Genomic DNA, 24,940 nt, shown 5'->3' with positions numbered 1-24,940 from the left:
TCTCCTCAAAAGAGTATCCTCTTCTCTATTGCTTCCCAGTGGCTAATGTTTGTGGCCAGGCTCTGAACAATGTTTGCTTACCTTGTTTAGACCACTGATGTCCAGCCACTTTGAGTAACCCACTCTTCCCTATGATCAGACTTTCCATGTACATAGGTTCGCACGTGGCACATTTTGCCTTTTGTTATGTCACTCCCATGTATGCATGTCCCAGCCCACCCATGGTTCAAATCTCAGCTCATATGTCATCTCCACCATGGTGTCCATGCCATGGACAGAACCCATCATAACAGAAACCATCTTCCCTTTTTATAGATTCCACAGACTTTTGAGAGCCGTTTGAATTTTAAAATGACTTACGGGAAGGTTGTGTTCTTCACCCAGGGGAGGCAAGAAGAAGCCTTGTCCAAGCTGAATGCAGAGAGACACCTTTTTACAAAAGTGGATGACTTTTCCAGTTGCCTCCCAAGTCAATTTGGTTCCCATAATCATGTAATTAAAAGAGTTAGAAGGAGAGATTTCTGATTCTTTCTCATACTCTGGCTTTCCAAGATTGCAGTGCCATCAATCTAGTAGGAAAAAGCAGGTTATTGCAAGTGTATGTTACAGTGGTGCAAGTTCTGATCTAGAAAAGACTGGAAAGAGAAATAATTGAACGCAACTACTTTTTCCAGGCTTTCCTAGATGGGAACCAGCCAGTTCCAAGATGGGTATCATCTCTCTCTAAATTTTCATAGAACTTTATATGCATTTTTGATGGTATTTCTCATTTTTGCATCTTACACATTCCACATTCTTCTGTCCATCTTCTGTCCATGTGTCTTTGACACTCTTTCTCAGTCTCTATTGTGAGTTTCTTTTCCTTTATTCTCTATGAGAGTTGGAATTTCCCTGTGCTGAGTTCTGAGTTTCCACTTCCTCTGATTCCACACTTTCTTTTTCAGCAATCTTACCCTGACCCATTACTTCGATTAATGCCTATAAATGACAACATCCAAATTTATAACTTCATTCCAGCCTCTTTTATTCTCAGACCTATATATCATACTGCCTGCATGACATCTGCACTTGAATATCATCTAGTGCTTCAAATTTAACAACTTGAACACTTGACAGCTCCTTCAGGATTTACTGCCACTCCAGTGATCACACCTCAGCTAAGAACACCACCACTTACCCAGCGTCTCAGGTCAGAAACCTGAGAATTGTCATTTCTCAATTTGTATGAACTCCTATAGATTCTATATCCTAAAATGTATCTTGAATCCCTATTTCCACAGTCACAATTATCATTCCCCCACTTATTCAGAAAAGCCTTCTTCTACTGCTCAATATAAAATAGACTTTCCGCTCATATTATTACAGGGATTTTACTTTTCCTTCATAGAGTTTATCCTCATCTGTAGCCGTATGTTAACCTGTGTGATTCTGAGTGTGTTTTCTCTTCATTGTTAGCTTGTAAGCTATGCGAGAACAAGTGTCATGTCCACCTTGCTCACCTTTGAGTCCCTAGCTCAAGCCTGACACTCACAATAACCACTTGCTGACTGAATGAATAAATGAGACTTACAGAAGTATTCCATATTAATATTTGACTATTTATAAATAGACTTGACTTCAAACCTTTGTGCCACAGATAATAACCAATAAACATCTAATTGCCAAATGCACAGAAAAACAATCATGTATTTATAAGGTTAATTATGCATGACCACCTCCGCTTAATAACCTGTATGGAATGGTTTTGAGCTTTAGGGTATCTTTTCCTTAGTTAAATAACATTAAATGAAATCTTTTGTTTATTAGTCAGGACAAAGTGTATATTTGCAGTCTATGATCCCCTACATTATTATTCTTATAAGTGGGGAGACGATAATTGAAAAAGACAGTTGGAGTTCAGGAAAATTCATAAAGCAGAGCATCATATAATGATGATTTGCTTTCTGTTTTAAATTTTGTAGGTCACATGTATTCCCACCCTGTTGCTTTCCCAGTATTTGGCTCGGAAGTACTGCCACTCATGATCCTTGCTCCTCTGGGTGAGTATAAGACTCATTCAAAGCCCCAAAGATTCTTTTTCCCAGGAGAAAAATCTTGACAAAAGATATATTTTTCTCCGAGAGATGTTCATCCAATGGCAGTGCCCTCGAGAAACAACCTATGATCCATGCTTTCTGGACACTGAGATTCCTCTCCTGATTTTTCAATTTTTTTTTCTAAATCTTAAAACTATAGGATATATATAAAACATATATATATATATATATATATATATATATTCTTGCTAATAAAACCTCCTAGATAAAATCAGTACTTATCCAGAGCTAATGACTAACTAAACATAGCTTAGCTTTTTTTTTTTTTTAAGAGAGACTTTGATAAAAAATAAACTGGGATGAAGATGATAGGAAAGAATAGCTAACATAACAAAGGAAAAAAAGAACTGTTTCTAATTACCTTTACCGTGTCTATTTACATCAAAAGGAGTCAGACAGATTACATATTCATGTTCATTTTCATTGAATATGGTGTATCTGGAATATTGTAAATATCCATCAAAGAGTTCTGTCGTCAAAGAACTTGAGTCTAGTATACTGGAAACTTACCCAAACACAAACAATTATGAGAAGGAAGAAGGACATTTTACTGATATTCAATATTGTAGTGTTTATAGCAACAGTGGGAAGTAGGTATTATTCTCCATTTTGCAGATGAAGATTATGAATCTCAGAAAGTCTAAGTAACTTTTCTAAGGTCACAAGATCTGCCAGTGATGAAACCTAAATTCAAATACTGATGCATGCTTTGCCCATGTCACAATGAGATTTTCAATTCAATAAGTGAAAAGCATTAGGTGTGTGCATAAAAAGGAATTTCTTTCAACCACAGCAATGTTAGAAGTCTTCAAGAGGGAGTTAGGAGTTGAGTTTGGAGCTTGGGAAGATTTTAATTTTCAAATATAGAAAGGAAAGTTGATCCAGGCAGTGAGAAAATATGGACAAGTAAGGGTTTAAACAAAGATCAGTGTTGTTTGGAATGGTGGGTATTTTAAGAAAATATAGAGAACTGGGACGCCTGGGTGGCTCAGTTGGTTGAGCGGCCGACTTCGGCTCAGGTCATGATCTCACAGCTCGCGAGTTCGAGCCCCGCGTCAGGCTCTGTGCTGACAGCTCGGAGCCTGGAGCCTGCTTCGGATTCTGTGTCTCCCTCTCTCTCTGCCCCAACCCACTTGCATTCTATCTCTGTCTCTCTCAAAAATAAATAAACATTAAAAAAAATATAGAGAACTATCTTTAGGAAGATAGTTTGAGCTCAAATGTTAAAGAACCTCAAAATTTGGGGTAAAGAACTAACTCACCTTTATTGCAAGCCTATCAGAGCCTCTACATGGTAACTCTTTATCAATATTAAACTTAAAGCTACTTTATACACTACATTGCATTTTAAAACATCCTGCTAGGAGTGGTGGGTGGCTCAGCCAGCTGAGCGTCTGACTTTTGATTTTGGCTCAGGTCACGATCTCATGGTTTGTGAGATTTAGCTCCATGTTGGGCTTCACATTGACAGCATGGAGCCTGCTTGGGATTCTCTCTCTTCCCCTACCTTGCTCACATTCTTCCTCTCTCTCTCTTTCAAAATAAATATTTAAGCTTAAAAATAGTAAAATATCCTGCTAACTTAGGGTAATCATGTTTTATTTTGACAGTCTCCCGCCTGTACAACCACATTTGGTTCAGATAAAATCTAGCATTGGCTTGTTCATTGATTCCTTTATTCACTCATTCATTCATCCTTTAAACGTATACAAGTCACCTACTATTTAGTGGATGTTCTGATAGATCCCATTGATATAATCATAAGATATTCTCCATACCCTCCATGAGTTGGGGTGAACTATAGGCAAACTAACAATTGTAAGAGAATGTAATAGATGTTATAATAAAAATGCGGCATGGGCACTGTGGAAGCAACAACAAGATTAGTTAGGCACTCAACTAATTATCTAGTTCAGATGGCCAAATGGCCCAAATGAGTGATCAAAGGTCAGTTCTAAATACGACATTGACTTGTCCTCTTAAATTGGACCTTAGCTGTCGGTGTTTCCCAACGTTTTGGCTAAAACACAGTGACAAGCAGAATGGTAGATTCAATGAGGCATTGAAGTTATGTTGAGGTCAGGTTGGGAGAGTCTTGGAAAACATGCCTATGTGGTACGTGTGTAAACAATTCCATAAAAACCTGTCGTGTGGGACTCAATCATTTAGATATAAGTTCAGCCTGAAGCTCTTGTTAGAAACGACCTGTGAGGTTCCCTATCATAGCACATCACATTATGCTCTTTTCTTTAAAAAATTTTTAAAAATGTTTATTTATTTTTGATAGAGACAGAGAGAGAGAGAGAGAGCAGGGGAGGGACAGAGAAAGGGAGACACAGAATCCAAAGCAGCCTTCAGGCTCTGAGCTGTCAGCGCAGAGCCCCATGTGGAGCTCGAACTCATAAACCATGAGATCATTACCTGAGCCAAAGTCAGACACTTAACCGACTGAGACATCCAGGCACTCCAGGTTGTGCTCTTTTCAACTGATGTTTTGTAGCACAGTTTCTTCTGCTAGATCCATAAACTGTAATTTACTTTGAGTTCAGGACATTTTTATTTCAACCTCTTTTAGTTACTAAGGAGAATAGTAAGTCCCCCAGTTCAATTTTTACTTCTTTTTTTTAATGTTTATTCATTTTTTGAGAAAGAGAGACAGACAGACAGAGAGACAGAGAGAGACAGAGACAAAGGGGGACAGGATCCGAAGTGGATTCTGTGCTGACAGCATTGACAGCAGAGAGCCCAATGCTTGAACTTGTGAACTGGGAGATTGTCCTGTGTTGAAGTCAGACACTTAACTGACTTGGCCACCCAGATGACCCCACTTTTTTACTTCTTTAGAGCTTTGGACATAGGTTATGTTTACGTAAGATTCCCTATCCCTCAGCGTTTTGAATCTTTACAACGAAGGTAATAACTCCTGCCTCATGGAGTTGTTAAATGTAATACTGCCTACAGAGCACTTAGTTCCAAGCCTAACACATATTAATATTTAATAAATATCAAGATGACCGCAGAACTACAGATCTCCATTGAAAAACACTCCTTCCAAATTCCTGGTCTCCAAGGTATTTGGAGTCACAAGTAAGCCTATAGTATGGGAACAACTGACCCCCCTTTCCCTTATTACACATCATAGCATCCCCCATTCTCCTCAGAACACCTTTTCAGTGTTTATCATTCCCCTCAGGCCCCCATTGAAGTCTTCTAATCCTCACTCTCAACAACCTTGGCCCCAGGCAGGAGCCACTTGAGCTTCTGGTCCTCCCCAGCCATAAGACCACACCATGCCCCCCTATACCACTTCTTTCCAGGCTCAGAGGAAGAAGACTATTTTCTACTCAAAGCTACCTTCTCTGTTTTTGCTTTTGATTCCACTGCTTCCTGACTTTGTAGCTCCTCAATTATTTACATTTCTTTCTTATGGTGCTTTCCACCTGTAAACATACTAGGCTCTCTCCCTTTATGTATTTGTAACTTTCTTGTTCCAATCTGTCTATGGGAAAACTACCATCTGTATGTTACAAACTCACACATATATACATACCTACCTACCTACATATTCAGATGATAGATAGATAACAGATAGTAGATGATGGAGATAGATGATATATAAAAAGTGGGTGGATGGATAGATAAGTTGGTAAGTGGATGGATGGATGGCTAGAGATATAGATAGAAGATGATAGCCAGATAGATAGATAGGTAGATAGATTTAGATATATTTCTATATCTAACACACTTCCTTGAGCCTACAGCACACTCTAGTTTGTTTTCTCTTTTCTTCAACCCATTTTAATCTGGCATTTACCTCTGTGGCTCTCCTGAAAATAGCTGTGTCATTTGATGACTTCCTAACTGACCAATTCAACGAAAAGTTTTCAGTTCTCATCTTATTTCATTACACTTATTCTTACTGTTTAACAGTGAGGATAACAGTAAAAGTCTTCACTGGTGTGCAAGAGTTCCTAAGTTATATCACCCAGCACAGTTAAATGATTAAACATGTAGACGTTGGCATCATAATGCCTGGGTTCAAATCCCAGCTTTGCCACTTGATAGATTTGGGATTTTAGATGAGTTACTTAACTTCTCTGTGTCATAGCACTCTTATCCATATAAAGTGGATAATAATAGTAACTTACTCATAGGGTTGTTGTATAGATTACATGATTTAATACAGATAAGGAACAGCATCTAGCACATTATAAGTACTAAGTAAATATTGGTTAGTTTGTTCATTTACTTGTCCTGAAAAGAGTTTACTCAAATATACATTACTATTTTCTAGTCATTAGAGATATAATCAAAATAAAGAATTCTAGATAGGAAGCTATATATATACATCCATATCTGTCTATCTATCATCTATCTATCTATCATCTATACACACACACACAGAAACATATTTTTCTATTTTATAATTGAAGACTAAATAATAAAACTAGAAAAACAGAGTTAAGTATAATAATTTTAACAGTTATAAAATTTAATTTAAATATAAAAATAATTCTTGAAATAGAAGATATATAATATACCCTATTAAAAATCATTTAAGTCTAAAATTTCAGATTATATCATCAGAAACTGGAAATTCATGAGATGGTAAGAGAAGCGACACTAAAGATTCTTAATTTCGGGGCGCCTGGGTGGCGCAGTCGGTTAAGCGTCCGACTTCAGCCAGGTCACGATCTCGCGGTCCGGGAGTTCGAGCCCCGCGTCAGGCTCTGGGCTGATGGCTCAGAGCCTGGAGCCTGTTTCCGATTCTGTGTCTCCCTCTCTCTCTGCCCCTCCCCCGTTCATGCTCTGTCTCTCTCTGTCCCAAAAATAAATAAACGTTGAAAAAAAAATTTAAAAAAAAAAAAAAAAAAAAAAAAGATTCTTAATTTCTCATCTCACATGTTGGAGGGATAATTAGAAATAAATGGGTCCCAATATAAATTTTATAAAAATATGATGTGCTCATTCCCTAAATAAGAAAGAGCTACAGACTTTCTCTGATCATAATGCATCCATTCCACAAATGAGATAGATCAATATGTATTTCTTTTCATATACAACTGTTTCCTGGATGTCTAATAGTATGTTGTCCTTTTCTAAAACAGTGTCCCCAAAACTCTACTGGCACAAAAGCATAAGTGAAGGAGCAATGTAGAATTTACTCAACTATTTAAGTGAGAGAGAGGAGTAGTTCACATCACACAGCAAACAACCTAATAAATCCCAATTAAATACCATGCATCTGAATATGGGTTTTCTTCTTTTTGACCCTTTCTACACATGTGAATCTCAGCTCTTCCTCACTTTTCCCCTTTTCCAGTACTTTCCCCCTTCCTTTTCCTACAGTGGGGCATGCCCGAGGTTCACTTCTACCTTCCACCAGGCTTGTCAAACATCTTCTCATTGAGGCTGCTCTCCCTTGTCCAAAGATCATCTGTTAAGAATATATATTTTCGGGGTGCCTCAGTGGCTCAGTCAGTTAAGCATCCGACTTTGGCTCAGGTCATGATCTCATAGTTCGAGCCCTGCGTCGGGCTCTGTGCTGACAGCTCAGAGCTTGGAACCTTCAGATTCTGTGTCTCCCTCTCTCTCTCCTCCCCTGCTCGTGCTCTGTCTCGGTCTCTGTCTCAAAAATAAACAAAAAATTAAAAATTTAAAAAAAGTATATTTTCTATATCATTAATTTACATACACACAGACACAAATGTGTATGTATTCATACGAAAGATTTTTGGAAAAAACAGCACAATGTTCGTGTGGGTTATCTATGGGTTCCCTTCCCTTGCCTACTCCCACCAACCTCTATCCCTCAGGAAAGGCAGCCCCCCGGGGAAGCCTTGTGAGGCCTGACTGCATTTTACCTCCGGCAATGAAACGGTCTGTGTTTTTGTCTATACTCCCCTCTAGGATGTAAGCTCACTAGGAGCAGGAGCCTTGTCTTACTCATCTTCACATCAATAGTTTCTAGAGGGGTCTTTCAATATGATACAAGCTGCAAAAATTGAACTCAATTCAAATGACATCAGTAAAATAATTTTAGCCAGCAGTGAATATAGGAGGTGGGACAATACTTGGCATAAAAGGCTTTTTTCTCTATTCTGTGTGTGTTCATGAAACTATTTTGCTAATTGAAAAAGTTAGGAGTGCCAAGAAGAAAGGCCTAAAAATATCAGTCTTCTGAAGGATGAAACAGACAGTACTAGTCGGAAACCATACCTCTATGTTGTGGTTGTTGGGTTCAAGAGCTCCTGTCATTTCTTCTATTAACGGCAAGAGTAAAGGAAAGCTGGAAAGAGTGTAATAAGTGACCAGACAGAATTTTAAACTTCTTTTCTAAGTGTGCTTAGGAGAATATCCTTAGCCAAAACTGCTGAGTACAGATAAAATACTTTGCTGCTTTTTAAATCACCCTAATCTTGAAAGCAATTAACTGTGCTTTGATAATTGAATTGATTTTTCCTTCCTCATTGAGGAACATTGACATCAACTGGGGAACTGAAGGAAAATCTCTTGAATATCATTAAAAATCAGCTTTATTGAACAGCTTAGCATATATTTAAAATATGTTTTAGAGGGAGCTTACAAAGCTAAGTAAAAAAAAAAAATTAAATGCAGTCAAGGGTGCTGCTACCTTATAATACCATAGTTAAAAAGAAACAAATAATTCTGGATGCATTTTTTTTTAATAAAGGAAAACTACTTTTTTTTTTGTCTGCCACATTCATATATTACTCAAAAGCACTTCAACTAATTGGTTCAGACTTTCTCAGTATAGCTACCTTTGAGATTTATAAGGAAAAGTTTCAACAGAATCACAGTTATTGCTGAATGTATCAAGAATGTTACCTAGCAACATTATGGTAAAAATGCTTAACTATAGACATAGAATTTTTATCAACGCACTGGGCTCACATGAGGCGCCATAGAAGTGATCATTATTTTTGTAGGATTACAGGAACTACAAAGAACATGCTGCTATAGATAGCATGTTTGTGTCCCTCCAAGATTCATACGTTGAAACCTAAAACCACCCAAGGTGATGGTATTAGGAAATAGGGTCACTGGGAAATGATTAAGTCATTAGCACCGAGCCTTCATGAATGGGATAATGGGATTAGTACCCTTATGAGAGAGAGCTCTCCTGCCCCTTTCCACCATGTGAGGACACAGTGAGAAGTTGGTGGTCTGCAATCCAGAAGAGGGCTCTCACTAGAACCTGACCATGCTGACACCCTGATCCCAGACCTCTAGCCTCCAGAACTTCTGCCCAGGATGGCCAAATCTGCGTCCTGGGCAGAAGTGGTACTCCTGGAAAAAGCCTGATGCTTTTTTGGGCCCACTTTCTTACTCCTTTATGCTCTATTCCCAGGCTGCTTTGGTTTTCTGTCTTTGTTGACTAATGGAACTTTCTTCTGACATTGATTCAGAATTCTATTGATTCAGAATTCAGAGAACCAGGAAAATGAAATACCTAGATTTCTTTTTCATAGAAACATGATGATAATTTATGTTCAAAACCACAGCCCTGAGGCACCGAAGAAGCCATGAAATACTTCATTTAGAGGCAGCAAATCAAGGTCTTAGGGTGATTTTTGGTGCTAAGGATAGTTTTTGAATGTATTTTCTTTGAAAATTGGTAATCTTCAGATGGTATAAAATTTCATTCATATTATTCAGGCAACCAGATTCCCTAATGCCCAATGATTCTAGGCAAATAATCATTTGCTGTACAAATGTTAGAAATTTTACTCTAAAGATTGAATTGCACGGCTATTGAATATGAAGTTATATATTAAAGAGTCTAATTTAAATTAGCAAAATTAAGTGATAATATCCTCAATTATTTTATTTTCATAAAAGGAAGATACAATTTGGGAGGAAATTTTAATAGCAGGGTATCCTTCAAGGACTTCATCAAAATCAGTTCAATATGTATACTCTTTTTTTTCGTAAGTTTTCACCTTCATTTAAGAAAATTTCGATTAGCAGACATGTATTGACCATTTTACTTTATGCTACCTAGGAAGGGGAGCTAGAAGAAGCAAAAAACATTTCTCATTGCATCCTACTATGTGCCAGGTACCGTGGAGAATCTGTGCAGTTGGGCAACCTTGGGCATGTTGCCTAATCTGTCTAGTCTCAGAATCAGCATCTGTACAAATGAGTATAACAATGCTTTACTTTATAGGACTTCAAGTAGAATAAAGTGGGCTGATATAACAAGCATTTCACATAATATCTAACACATGGGACCTGCTCAACAAGGGGAGACAAGTCTCATAACCATCGATATTCTCTTCCTTGTCCCCTATGTCACTGTTTTTGCCACTGCATTAATCCTCTGAACGGTATTCAAACATTCAGTATTTTGTCCATCTGGAAAGAACTTTGCCCTGATCCCACATTTTGCTGCACGTGATCTGCCCTGATCCCCTATTTCTCTGCTTCCCATTATAACTCTGCAAAAGAGGAGCAGCCTGGCTCTGGTGGTGAGCTGTGACTGGGTCAAGAAAGTGAGTGGATCTCAAGCCTGGCTGACAGCAAGGTCACAGAGACAGCTCAGGCACATGCATGCACATGCACACAAACACAAAATACACACCATGCCACACACACACACACACACACACATACACACACACACAAGCACACACACACACACACACACACACACACAAACACCACCACTGGTGAATGGGAAAAAGAGGGAAAAGGATAAAGGTGGGATAACCAAGATGGTTTAAATGACATGAGAATCAGGGATTAAAATGGAAAGGGTGATCAGTGATCTAGGGCTGCCAAAAGATCAAGGGGTATAAAAAACTCATAAAAAAGCTCCTAGATTTGTCAATTAGGAGATCATCAGTGACTCTATAAAGAAATCTCAGTAAAGACAGAAACATATACCAGATGGTTTAAATCATGTCAATACTTCCCCTCTTCCCATTCTCTCTTAAGTGTAATATAATCAGGTCGTTCTTTTAATGCCCTGCTAAACCTTTTCTTATTGAGGTTACCAGTGACCTCTACATTACTAATTCTGGTGGTCAAATTTCAGCCTTCAGTGTACATCATCTGTAACATTTGATAAAATGGATCACTATCCCTTGAAATACTATCTTCACTCAGCTTCCAAAATGTCATTCCCCTGGCTTTTTCTTCTTACCCCACAGACAACTTCTTTTCTTGTTTGTCCTCACACATCTTTCCCTTAATGTAGGAATATTTCAGAGTCTTTAGACCTCTTCTTCTCTTCACTTCACAAAGTTTCATGGCTTCGAATGCTATCTACATGTTGAAAATTCTGAAATTTACACCTCTAGCACAGACTATGCATCTCACTCCAGATTCACATATTCAACTATCCACTTGACATATCCATTTGGATGTGTTTAGGCAACTCAAATTTAAGAGGTTGAAAACTAAACTCCTGATCTTCCTATTCATTCACTGTTGCCCACATTTCCATTTATACTAATTCCGTTCTTTCAGCTGTTGTTTCTAGAAATCTTGGCATGATTCTTGTTGCCTCTATTTCTTTTGTACCTTATATGGTGGTTTTAAAATATGCCTACTAAATCTGATACTCCTCCCTTCAAATGGTGGAGTCTGATTTCCCAGTAAGTGTGACTTACTGGCATGACTCTAATAAAATAAAATGGAAGCAAAGGTGTGAAACTTTGAAGATGAGGTCATAAAAGACACTGTGGTTTCCTCTTCCTTCTCTCTCTTTTCTTACTCTGGGTATATTGGTCTACTTGGGCTGTCATAACAAAATATCACATACTCGTGGCTTAAATGGAAATTTAGTGTCTCACATTTGTGGAGGCTGGAACACATAAATATAAATTTTGGGAGAAGGACACAGACATTCAGGTCATAACAATGGGAGAAGTTTGTAGTCAGGTCATAAAGACTCTCAATTAGCCTGAGAGGTCCTTCAGGCAAGGAACTGAAGCCTCCTATCAACAGCTTGATGTGAGTGAGCCATGTTAGAAGTCAGTCATTCAGCCCCAATCGGACCTTATGATGATAGTAGCCCCCAGCAACATCCTGCCTGCAACCTGATGAGAGACCTGAGCCAGAAATACTCAGCTAACCTGTGTGAAATTCCTGGCCCACAAAATCTGTGAGATGTTTGTTGTCTTAATCCACTTAGTTTTGGGTTGTTCTGAAGCAATAGATATCTAATACACCCTACAGCAAATCCATTGGCAAAGTTAATTGGCTCCACCTACAAAATATATCCAGAGTCCAACTACCTTCATTGTTACTACCCAAACATATGCCACCATTATATCTTAGTTGGGTTTTTGCAAAACCTTCCTAATTGGTTTCCCTACTTCCACCTTGACCATTACAATCTGTTCTCAATACAAAAGAGTGGCCCTATTAAGATATAATTCATATCATGTCACTTCTTTGCTTAAAACCCTTATATTTAAGGCTGAAATCCCCCTTATGTCATCTTCTGCTTTCACCCTCATTCTCTTTGCTCCTGACACATTGGCTTCATTACCATTTCCGGATCATGCCAGCTACCTTTCAACCTCAGAGCCTTTGCAATTGCTCTTCCCTTTTCCTGAAGTACTCTTCCTTCAGGTATCTGTATGGCTTACACCTCCTTATTCAAATATTTGCTTAAACACGAATTTCCTCTTTCTTATTCTCCTTCTCTGCTTCCATAGCTCATATCTAGCTCATACTATATAATTTTCTCTTTTTTTCCCTTGAATTCCCCAAATAGAATGCTAGCTTTGGGACTACAGGAATTTTATCTATTTTGCTTGTTCTTGTATCTTCAGTATTAACGAGTATGCCTGGCATAAATTATGTATTCATGAATATTTGTTGAAAGAATGAATGAATAAGTGAGATAAATAGCCAACAAAATTTTTGTTTTATATATATATACATATATATATATATATATATATATATATATATATGCACTTGTGGGACACCTGGGTGTCTCAGTAGGTTAAGCATCTGACTCTTGGTTTTGACTCAGGTCACGATCTCATGGCTTGTTCGAGTCTGCATTGGGCTCTGCATTGACAGTGAGGAGGCTGCTTGGGATTCTCTCTCTCCCTCTCTCTGCCTGCCCCCCTGTTGCTCATGCTGTCTCTGTCTCTCTCAAAATAAATAAACTTTAAAAAAGAAATAAACTTGTTAAAAGTCAGACATCTATGTTGAGGGATTGCAAAGTATGAACCTAGATTCCTCTGGACTCCAATGTTCATTTCATTACAAAACACTGCAGGGCTCATTTTATGCTTCTATGTTTTTTTGTTCTTGCTTTTCATAAGAAGTATAATTGGAAGAAAAGTCTCCCTTTCTTTTTTTTTTTTCCATGAAGATGGGGAGGAAAGATGGTGCTCTCAAAAATATCAATGATATCTCACATGGCAGCGACTTTCTCATTCTTGGAGGTACCAAAAGCAGAAGTTGACTAACCACTACCTGATGGTAATGTAGAGGGGATTGATGCAGTGCATGATGGTTAACAGGTGACCTCTCTTTGGTACCCTCTAACCTGAGATTATGTTCCAGCAATCAACAAGTACTCACTGCATAGACATTACATTTCCAGCTCTGTGAAGGAAAAGGCTGAGCCAAAGGGAGAGCTGAGTCAGTCCTCAGCTGTCCATGAGGGAGCTCATGGCTCTGAGGAGACAGATTCTTTTGTCCGGGATGTGCAGGCAGATATTGGATTTGGCTTCTGACATTTTAAACCTTGAGAACATCTAAATGGATATATCCTGAGGCATGCTGAGTAATACCACCTTCTTCCTCTAGGACTGGAAAGAGGATAGAAAAGGAAAACAGGGGATCTGTCTCTCAGCACAGGTTAACACAAAGACCATCAGTGTTAAGAGGGCTGCTTCTTTAGGGACACCAAACCTTGTGAAAATTTCTGATTAAAACCTCCAGGGACCACATATAAACTGTTCTGGGTTTTGTCAATAGGGAAGTAGAATTGATTCTTCATTTTCTGGTCAAGACACAGAGAAGAAGTAAGAAGCCTTGACCAGGTTATTTCATTAGAAGACAGTAACTATCCCGAAGCAATACATTTAAGCAAGACTGACTACTGCTGAGGTATAGGGGAAGTATGACATGCTTCACTCCCAGAACGGATCAGTCAGATACCCAGTGTTAATTATTGTACAGCTGTCCTGGACAGCAGGTGGGCAGGAAGAGCTCAGGGCTCAGGTTCATGTGGATGGGGAAGGTAAATCATGGAATTTCAGTCATGAGAACCTTGTATATCAAAAGGGTGTGCTTGGGCTATCTGATTTAAAAATCAAATGAAATCTAGCTCTCCCCCCCCCACCCCCCACCCTATGCACCCTATCACAGAATGCTGCTTTATTCATTCTGCTTTTCATAACAATGGGAGGTGTCAAAATGAATGATGTTGAAGTGGTTATTGGAAAAGTGCCATGTAGTACATTTGTGTGATATTGTTAAAATGTAAATCAAGTCAACTTCATTAGAATGCTTAGTAGTTTCAAAATCAGGCGAGAGTCCTTTCCTAGGCTCAGTTCCCAGCTGGAAGAGTAGTTTCCTCTGCACAGCTGTCCCTGCCACTAACAGTTTGCGACAGAGATGGTATTTGAATATAGATTTGAATGTACTGAGCAACTGACAAATATTCTCAGTACACATTCTATGTCAGTTTTCCACATTAGGAAATAAGTTTTGCTCATTCAACTGACCTTGGTAAGAATGCAAACTCTTGCAGCATGGGGTGCTACAGAAACAAAATGCACTGTGGTCCTTGCCAATTATGGTCGTATAGCTATGGCCTTGGGTTTCAATTAGGCAGAGCAGTAAACCCTGGGTCAGGCAGCCTTAGGTTGCAGTGCGTACTACAGGGGAACACAGAACTGTTCTTCCTTCTTTGTAGGGGAGGCACAGCTTGATGAGAGCTGTCTATCTGAGGAGCAGATGGGGCCAGCATTGTCAGGCTCTTGTGGGGGCTACAACTTGGTTGAAAAAAGTCTATCTCCACCTTGACTGACACCATGGCCATAGAAGCAGCTCAGGCCAGCAGCTTGGGATACACACCATGCACACATGCACACACACATATGCACACATGTGCACACACCCACACACATACACATAGGAACAGGTACATGGGACAGAGAAGGAATAGCACAGGTGGAATAACCAGCATGGTTTGAGGACATGGAAGTTAAGCTTTAAGAGGGAAAGGATGGTCAAGAGCTGCCACAGAATCAAGGTGAGTAAAATATTAAAAACAAAAGAAAACAAAATCTTTGGGTTTGTCAGGAGATCATCAGTGCCTCTAAAACACGGGTTGGCCAACTATGATTGCTGCTTGTTTTTGTCTGGTGCACAAGTTAACAGTGGTGTTTTTTTTTTAACGTTTATTTATTTTTGAGACAGAGAGAGACAGAGCATGAACCAGGGGTGGGGGGCAGAGAGAGAGAGACACACAGAATCGGAAGCAGGCTCCAGGCTCTGAGCCATTAGCCCAGAGCCGGACGCGGGGCTCGAACTCACGGACTGCGAGATCATGACCTGAGCTGAAGTCAGACGCTTAACCGACTGAGCCACCCAGGCGCCCCAAAAGTGGTTTTAAGTATAAAACATTTAACATTGATAATAGCTGCTGGAAGAGTTGAGGGCATTGCCTCTTGGCCTGAGAGCTTAAAATGTTTATTATCTGGCCCTCGACAGAAAAATGTTTGCTTACCCCTGCTCTGAAATGATATCAGTAGAGTGAAGAGGGAAATTGAAGAACCATATACCAGATGTTTTTCATCTCCCAATAACACAAAATGACCCAGCTTGCTCCTCTCACTATTCTGAGTGAGAAAGATGGGAATGGAAATCTGGCTTCTGTGCCTTGGCTGCACAAGAGAATCCCCTGGGGGGCTTTTACATATGCAGATGTCTTGGTTCTGACCTTAGATATTCTGGTTTAATAATTAGTCTGGAATGGGTCTTGGGACTAGTTTTTTTTAAAGGCAGGCAGGGTTGAGTATAAAGGGGTTATACTCCTATTGGACAGGTAGTATATACATCATCTGGAGTTGAATGGGAGAATTTTGGAGAAAGGTCAACTGACATAAGACTTTGGCATGTTTTAATGGATTCAATTAAGACAGTTTTATTACTTTTTCCACCAACAGGTAGTGGCAAGGTAGGAAGTCAGACAGTCAGCTTCTATTTATGAAGCTGTATAGGACATAGCAGAAGGACAGGGGTTGAGCTAGTTGGGGGTGTGGTGAAGACATCCTAAAATGGTTAACTATGTGGTCCACAGTATAACAGGAATCAAGTGAGGTTAGGAAGGGATGAAATGATGGATGGATGGATGGATGGATGGATGGGACAGACAGATGGGAAGATGATGGCTGGATAGATGGATGGATGGACACATAGATGGGTGATTGGCTGGATGAGGAGTTCAGAAGGGCTGAAGGGCTGGAGGTTACTGAGAAGGGAAGAGAGAATTCAGCACATGCGAGGAAATAAGAAAAATGTGAGGATGCTCTGATAACAGAGGGAACATTCTGATGATACCTCAATATCAAGCAGGTTCAGGTCACAAGAATACATCGTAAACCTTTAATCTAATTTTTTAAATACTTATATAATTTTTTAAATTAAATAATTAAATTAAATCATTTTTTAATCTAATTATTTTAAAAAGTTCTGGGTTTTTTTGTGTTTGCTTTTTGGTTACTGACATTGCAATAGCACTTTCTCCACCATTTTTTATCGTCAATATGTTTCTTCTCTGTGTCAGTCTATACAGCCCCTGTGGACAACCTAACTACCATTTTATGTTATTGCTCTTGGATTAAAATATGTTCCATTGAAATGATACAAAAATATTCACAATAAACTTGCAATCTTTTGGTAAATTGAGACTTTCCTGATACATACAAAAACATAGATCTTCAAGAATTTGCAGAAGACCCTCCCCCAGTTAAAGACATCCCCAGTAGCCACAAGGCACAGCTCCTTATGAGTGCTGCCCAGCACAGACAGCAGCCACGTGCTATGGAAATGCAGGGCTAATACCACAGATGGCATTTTCATTTCTGGTAAAATTCAGTCCTCTTATTCATGGCTTGCTTTCTGTTAGGTTTGATGACCTCTGAGAATGACAGGTCACAAGGTTAAAACAATTGTTCAACTTTTCTTTCTTTCTTTCTGTCTTTCTTTCTTTTAGATTTTTTAATGTTTATTTATTTTTGAGAGAGAGAGAGAGAGCAGGGGAGGAGCAGAGAGAGAGGGAGACTCAGAATTTAAATCAGGCTCCAGGCTCTGAGCTGTCAGCAAAAAACCCCACGTGGGGCTCGAACTCACAAACTGTGAGATCATGACCTGAGACAAAGTCTAACGCTTAGCCGACTGAGCCAACCAGACACCCCAATCATTCAGCTTTTCTTGCCGAAGATAGTAAACTTGGTAAATTTGGGAATAATCATATGCAGAAAAAGTGATGCATGCCAACGGCTTTGTTATTTGCTTACTTCTTTTCTTGGGGGGAAAAGTGTTTCTTGTTTATGTTTTTAATTACAAAAATAATATGTGTTAATTACAAGGTCAAACAATGCGGAGGCTTGTGAAGAAAAAATGTAGTTACCCACGCTTGTCCTCCAGAGCTATCCCCTAGGGCAGCCAACACTGACAATGTGCTTGCATTCTTCCAGCCTGTCTCTTGACCGAGGCTCATTCGGTTTGTATTTGCAGCCTTTAAAGCTGCTCACAAACAGTTGATGACCAATCTCCAATTGCAGAGGAGAGAATTCAGCCCCTATGGTGGGTGCCAGCTATGGCGACAAGTCAGAGTGCAGCCTGGAGCCGGCTGCCTGTGTTCAAATCTCAGCTCTGCCACTTAACTGCAAAACTGGGAAAAATGAACCAGTTTTTCCTTGCCTCCAATGACTCATGTATAAATATTAAGAAGATGATTGAGAAGTTAACACCTTATAGGATGCATAGCAGTTAGTAACTTCTCAGTAATAGTAGTTATTATTATCTCTCTGATGAGCACTGCAGAAGGGAAAAGAATGAATTTTTTTTGATAACCGGGTATATACTGTGTCAAGGATAAGCACAGTTACAGAAAGACTGCGTTTGTTTAGCTTTAGTGTTATCCAGTGACAAAACGCTTCCCAATCTACTAATTATCCTATATGAGTATAGTTCCATATGAATTCCTTTTTGTTTTTCAGGAATGATAAGGAACATCAATAAGATTTTAGGCACATTTTAAAAAACAACTTTATTGAAGAATAATTACTTATTATAAAAGTCATCCATTTTAGAGGCGCCTGGGTGGCTCAGTTGGTTAAGCATCTGACTCCGGCTCAGGTCATGATCTCGCAGTTCCGTGGGTTCCAGGCCCCCATAGGGATCTCTGCTATCAGCATGGAACCTGCTTAGGATCCTCTGTCTTCCTCTCTCTGCCCTTCCCCCACTCACAGGTGAGCACTCGCTGTCTCTCAAAACTAAACACTCAAAAACATTTTTTTTTTAAAGTCATCCAATTTGTGCAATTAAATGATTCTCAGGAAATTTGCAGAGTGGTACAACCATCATCACAACGCAGTTTTAGAACATTTCCATCACCCTAAGTGATGCTCTTTGTGCTCTGTTAGGCTTAATCGCAGCTCCTATTCCCAGCTTCAGGTACCACCAGTCTGCTTTCTTTCTCTGTGATTTGGCATTTTCTGGACATTTCATACAAGTGGAGTCGTATAATATGTGGTCTTCTGTGCCTGGCTTCTTACAGTTAACTTGTTTCTGATCATATTGGAACATTATCAGTATTTTTGTTTTGTATTGATGAACCATATTCCATTATATAGAAATACACATTTTGTTTATCTACTCATCAATTGATAACTCTTTGGGTTGTATCCACTTTTTGTTTATTATGAATAACCCACTTTTTGTCAATATGAACATTTGCATACAAGGTTTTTGGTGGACGTATGTTTCGGTGGAAATAGGAAATTCCTAGGAATGAAATTGTTGGTCATATGGTAAATTTATATTTAACTTTTTAAGAATGCTAAGCTGTTCTCCAAAGTGACTCACCATTTTGCATTCCCACTAGCAATACATGGGGGTTCTATAGATATATATCTATGTCTATAGACATAGTTTTAAAAGTTTTAAAAGAGAAAGATCTAGCCATAAAAAAATACAAGTTAAAATGTTGAATTTCCATTCTCAGAAGTTTGCTACCTTTTACATCTCTCCTTTAGTGGAAAGAGAGAGGGACAGTCCTGTCCCTCAGAATGCCTTCCTGGGATTCTGACCTCCCACATTTTGCTCGTTGGTTGCCAGAGGGTTGTCTTACCTTACCTAGCCCTGCTAATTCAGGGAGAGAAACCATATACTCCTCCACTCTTAGCAACTCTAAGAGGCCATCCAAAGAGAAAAACAACATTTAACACATGAAAATTCACTCCTTGGGTATGGCAAGAGTTAATGCAGTTTGTAACAATTATTGACTACAAGATCTGCAAATGATTGCATAAAATTTCTAAAATATGCCTGCAAGCTTCTATTATTGATGTGGTGCCCCCAGGGGTGCACATATGGGTTTAAGTGTCTAAACTGTTTTATTAATTAAATTGCTATGATTTACCTCTCCCATGTTAGCATTTATAGTTTATGAAACAGCCCTGTAATTAGAAAATGACGCACTAGTGTTGCTTGTTTACTTTGTGGGTGAAATATTACATACATATATACTTGTATATATGTACACACACACACACAGACACACACACACACAAACTGTGTTTTCTCCTGCCAACACTCACAGGCTACTTTATTTCTAGTCCAATTAATAGGCAACCTCCAGTGGTGCATTAAATTGCTTTTTAGGGGGAGAGGGAGATAGCTGGGAAGTTCATTGTTCCTGCTGAGGTGTGTGATGGCATCCATGAATGTTTGTTTATTTGTTTTCTCTCCAAAGACAGAAAATTGAAATAATAAGATTGTGTTATGAAAAATCTATCTAGGGGGCCTTGATATACATAGCAAATTTCAAAATTGCAGAATTATTTTAATTGCACAGTGTGTTATACTCTTTGCTTCCATCTTGAAGGTAGACATAGAAATATATAGTATGTGTAATAGTATGCATAATATATTACCTGTGACATATAAAGTTGTTGAAACACTTTTTGTTAACCTTTATTTTATACATATTTATCATGCCATTTACAAACATTGGTGCCAAATCCAATGTTGTATATATTTTTATCAATTTTATCAAGTGTGGGTTATATCTGACTTTTAAAAATGTCAGATTATGACAAGTCTGGTTCAAGCACATCAAAGAATTACTGAATCTTAAATTGGAAGAACTTTGGGAGTTATATATTCACACTTTTCATCTTTCTGTAACATCTCTGGGTTCTGTATGAATCAATCATTTAAATTTCAGATCTCTTAGATTGAGGTAATGTATAATTTTAAAAGTCCCTATCTCACAGAGATATTAAGAGTAAATGAAATAATAATCTTTAAGATATTTTAACATATAGGGGAAAAGGTTTTCTATGCATTCCAAATACTAATTTGGTTAATAATCTAACATTGAAGCGATGCATGAATTATGGTTGATCTGCTCTCACAGCTGAGTGTTGTGGTCTGATTACAGAGGGTTAGAACAAATTTGCGGGGCCTGACAGAGCAAAAGAGGAGGAGACAATACAGAACTGAGCATAAGGCTACATGGAAAAGTTGCTGTATACAGTTTCATTCATCCACTTAACAAATATTTATCAAGAGCCTATGCTGTATTTTTGTAAAACAGTAGGCACAAAAGTGGATACACAAATTTTTATGACAGTCTCTGGCCAGAAGGAGCTCACAGCTAACTGAAGTGAAAGCTCTGTTCGTAGGTAATTATGCTGAATGTGTGAAGTGTCAGAGAGCTGGCACTCACAGAAAATGATTTTAGATTTCAGAAGATAGAGGAACACCTTCTGGTTGGGGTGGTCAGAAAAGGCTTCTCAAAGAAGATGGTATTAGAGTTGAATCTTGACATATGGGGAGAATTTCAATTTTCAAGGGTAGGTAGTTCCAGTGTGGGTAAAAGTTCAGAGGTTGGAAAATCTAAGATGTAAACGATCATGTACATGGGATAAAATAAAAGACCTTCAACTTCCCTTCAGTGCAGATCTGAACTACAGAGAACAGTCATTTGATTATGATTATATTTTTTAAAAAATTTTAATGTCTATTTATTTTTGAGAGAGAGAGAGCAACCGAATGTGAGTGGGGGAGGGGCAGAGAGAGGGAGACACAGAATTCAAAGTAGGCTCCAGACTCCAAGCTGTCTGCACAGAGCCTGATCCAGGGCTTGAACTCACGAGCTATGAGATTATGACCTGAGCCAAACTCAAACGCTTTAACCAATTGACCCACTGGGGCACCCCTCATTGTAATTTTTCTTTAAAAGTCTTTTGAGGTGGAGTCAGGTTCTAGGAATAAGCCCAGGAACTATATTGGCCTAGGAACTGGGAATAGGCCCAGTTCCTATATTGGCTTTTCTGATTGGATATTAAGAGAAAGTCATGGGTGATGTCATCAGCTTAGCCCTCATCTTGCAATCATGTGATGTGGCTAATTAAGGTGAAAGAGCATGCATGCTTCATAGCAACTAGCCAGTAATGCTGACAATTGTGTGTCCACTGAAGAAAAGAATGACTGGTGGAAAGTGAAAAAGTGCAGTGTTTATAGTAAATCATTTTTAAATGTGAAAAGAGCATTTAGTCCTTTAAAACTAATTTTAGTCAGTTAAAAATGCGAGATTCGTAACAATGAGTAATAATTAGCTTTGGTGAGAAAAGGTAGGAAATATGTGTATCTTTGTATTTGCTTATATATGCAAGAAGAAAAGTTGGGAAGGGGGGAAAAAACTAGTAATAGTAGTTACCAGTGCATGTGTGTGTGTTTGTGTGTGTGCACATGCGTGGGAGCGGAAACTTGCAAAAAGGACAGGATTTGGAATAGGAATGGGGACATGCACTGTACATGAATCACCCAGGGATGCTGTGAAAATGCAGGTTCTGATTTAGTCAGTCTGGATTAGAGCATGGGATTCTGCATTTCTGATGAGCTTCCATGCGTGATGTCCATGCTGCTGATCTGTGACCCACACTTGATTAGGAAGTGTGTACACGATCTGGAAAATCTACATATGACTTCACTATTGGACAATACCAAGGGATTAACATTTCTTTTGTTGGTCTGATGATGACATTATGGTTCTCTATAATCCTTAAAGATGTACAGTGAAGGTACAAGACATGAGTCTGGGCTTTGCTTGAAGAAAACTCCAGAAACAACAAGAGGAGAAAATAGCAACAAAAAGGTAGATAAAGCAACTGTGGCAAAATCCTGATGATTATTCTGGCTTCTAGGAATATTGGGGGTCATTCTTCTGTTCAGTCTACTTTTTTTTTTTTAATTCCAAATAATCTGCTCCTGGTTTCATTGATCTATTGTTGTTGTTGTTGTTGTTGTTTTAAAAATCTCTAATTAATTTCTTTCTGCTCTAATCTTTATATTTTCCTTCCTTCTTTAGGCATTGGGTTTTGTTTTTTCTTTATCCCGCTCCTTAAGATGTAAGATTAGGTTGTTTATTTGAGAGTTTTTATTTTGTTTCTTCATGTAGGCCTGTATTGTATAGACCTCCTCTTAAGACAGGTTTTTCTGCATCCTGAAGCTTTTGGACTGTTGTGTTTTCATATCCATTTGCCTCCATGTGTTTTTTTATTGCCTCTTTGATTTCTTCATTGACCCGTTCTTTTCTTCATAGCGTGTTATTTAGCTTCAGTGTGTTGTCTCTACTTTCGTAGGTTTGAAATTATTCATAATAAAAAATGTTTATGTTGTCTACAATTTCTGTTCCTACCTCACGAAATAGCTTTTCCTCAGGTTCTCCCTGATCCCCATTCAGAAAATCCAGATTAAAAGTCTTGTCTTCATCTTATTTGACTTTCAGAAAGCTTTTGACACGTCTGACCACTTCCACTTTCTCCAAATAGTTCTCTCTTGGTTTGCTGACACCACATCTCTCCGTATTTCTCTGTTTCCCAATCCTTCTCGGTTTCGTTGCCAGTACCTTATCTTCTATCTAACCTGCAGATACGACAGTTCTTGGGCTCCATGTTTGGCTCCGCGTTCTTCTCACTCTGCCTTCTCTTTCTAAGTAATAATATTGAGCTCAGTTACCACCTACTCTCTAGTGACTCCCCGATGTCTAATGTGTCTTCAGCCCAGACTTTTCCAATGAGATTCACATGCACATATCCAACTCTGTGATCAATACCTCCACTTGCAGACTCTTGAAATTCAACATGTCCAAAATGGAACCACTGATCTTTCTCTCAACTTGGCTTTCACTCACAATTTCTGCTTTCATAAACGATACTGCCATCCACTCAGATATTCATTCCAGAACTCGGGGTGTCATCATTTACACTCTTCTTCATCCCCCCCTCAGCCTCTCAGTCACCAAGTTCTGTCACTTCTACTTCCAAAATACTTTAGAGAGCTATTTCTGTCAATCTTTACTGCCACCACTATCTTGTGCCACCTTGTACTAATGACTGAGACAGCCCCTAAATCATTTCTGTAAGTTGTGTGGATCCACACCCCAAAGTTCATTCTCTACTTTCAATCAGAATATTCTTAGAGAAACATAAAGATTAAATACTCTTCTGGTTAAACTCCTCCAATGGCTCCTCTTCAACTCCCATGTCCAAAGTCCTTGCCATGGCCCAGGAGACCCTGTGTGACCTTTCTACATCATCCTAAGCCTCATTTGATACCATTTTCCCTTTGTTTGTTACATTCTTGCAACAATGGGCATCCTTCTACTATCATTCCAAACCCATCCACAATCTACCAAAGCCATCATTGCTTTGGGTTTCAGTCTAAACAACCCTATATCAGAGAACCCTTATCTGACCCCCAAAAAAGGTGAAGTCTCCCTGTGGTGCACTTCCATTATTTGCTGAGGTTTTCCTTCATAGCATTTAACACTAATGCAAGTAAATGATTATTTAGATTATTATTAGTTTATTGTCGATCTCCTGAATTGGAATGAAAGCTCCACGTCTTAACATATTGTGTACTGACTGACATGTACTATTTAGTGAATTTATCATCTATTCTATAAAGACAGACACCTAGCAGATGCTCAGTAAATTATTATAGTATTGAATGTTGTTGATTTTCAAACTGAACACTGGAAATAGAATATGAATGTTAACATTAAATTCTCTTGATAATGTCTCCTAGGGAAACCAAAACCAAACAGAGTGGTGATGAGCTTCTAGGTATTTGTTTTGCTAGTTGGTTACCCTCACCCCCACCCTTGGACTTAGTCCCTTCCTTTTAGAATTCATAGCATTTTTGTTGCCTCCACCACTGATGCTTTGTCAGAAATGAGCTGGAGGGGCACCTGAGTGGCTCAGTCAGTTGAGCATCCGTTTTCGTTTCAGGTCATGATCTCAGGGCTCATGAGTTCCAGCCCCACACCGGGCTCACTGCTGTGAGTGCAAGCCTGCTTCGGATCCTCTGTCCCCTTCTCTCTCTGCCCCTCCCCTGCTTGCGTGCTCTCTCTCAAAAATAAATAAAACATTAAAAAAAAAAGAAGTGAGCTGGAGGGTTTAGAAGTTTTTGTTTTATTTTGCCATCTTGAGTACAGGCTACTTATTACAAGCTGGATGTCAGATCTTCTAGCATGGAAATTAAAGTATGTCACAGATGTTTGAGAGTCATTTCCAATGAAATATTTTTTTTCTTTCCTATCA

The sequence above is a fragment of the Prionailurus viverrinus genome, chromosome B2 (assembly GCF_022837055.1).
Source record: "Prionailurus viverrinus isolate Anna chromosome B2, UM_Priviv_1.0, whole genome shotgun sequence".
NCBI lineage: Eukaryota > Metazoa > Chordata > Mammalia > Carnivora > Felidae > Prionailurus > Prionailurus viverrinus.
The sequence above is the reverse complement of the archived record's forward strand: the minus strand, read 5'-3'. Positions refer to the sequence as shown.